Source organism: Atta colombica, unplaced genomic scaffold (genome assembly GCF_001594045.1).
Source record: "Atta colombica isolate Treedump-2 unplaced genomic scaffold, Acol1.0 scaffold294, whole genome shotgun sequence".
Classification (NCBI taxonomy): domain Eukaryota; kingdom Metazoa; phylum Arthropoda; class Insecta; order Hymenoptera; family Formicidae; genus Atta; species Atta colombica.
In genome coordinates, this window is record NW_017259397.1 from 200,136 (window position 1) to 201,355 (window position 1,220).

Below are 1,220 nucleotides of genomic sequence, written 5' to 3' on the forward strand. Positions count from 1 at the left end.
TCTCTCATTTGGTGTTGAGATATTAATTGACCGGATAGAAAAATAATGTACAAAGAAAGAAAAAAATAAATGGCGATATGTTTGGTTTAAATTTGTTGATTTTTTTTTCAATTTATACGAAATACAAAAAAACGGGTGCGTTATGGCTATCCATGACATTTTAATTTAAAGCAAAAACTAATTAAGGTTGTATCATGAAACGTCTCCAAATAAATTGTCAATTTATTTTGGATTGAACATTTCACCATTTATTTTATTCCTACTACTTTATTTTATCCATTTTCTCTCTTATTTTCTGCTTTTATTTTTTCTTTTCCTCTTATTTTTTCTCCTTTCTCTCTGCTTCCTTTCTATTTATTTCGCTTGTGAGGAAATGCTTCAATAAATATACAACCACAGTGTCGTATTATGAAAATTACGGTATGTATAATATATATTATGACTTATATTATAATTAAATATTTATCTTATATCCTTTTTGGCTATCTTATCCCCTAAGTTTTTCATCAACAATATACATATAGTTACCATACAGATGTGTTCCGAGAATTGACAAAAATGTGACAAATGAACGAGACAATTATCGCATTCTTTATTAATTTATTAATTGTTGATCGTTTATCACACGACATTCGTGTAACGGACGTGATCATTTTGTTCCCAAATATGAACCACGCACGAAATTTTCTTGAATATTGTTTTACTAAAAAGAAACAAACTATGTAGCGATTGACGTAATTAGAAGCAAGTCCATTAACGTCCATTTATGTACATACAATAATGTACTATTTCATTGACGACTGTTATCACATTTCAATTTGCAGATCATACACTAGATCTAAGAATGTGCTGTAAAATATATACTATTGAAAAATCGCATTTTATATTACATTGATATTATATGCTACAAAATAGACATAACAACAACCAGGCATATATGATCGTGCGTGGTGCGCGCGCGTGTGGAGATCAATGACTTTCCGGCGGAATTTTTTATGCCGCATAAACTTCCAGCACGCTCGGTTCTATCGCACTCTGTCCAGGAACATTACCGTTTTTACACCTTTGTAAAAATGATTTTACGTTACAAAGCCTGGAAGGCAAACAGAAATGTAAACTCTAAAGCTTTCTTTGTACATGTATGCGTATGTACATATATATATTGTGCGTGTATAATATATATATATATATATACATATATATATATACATATATATATA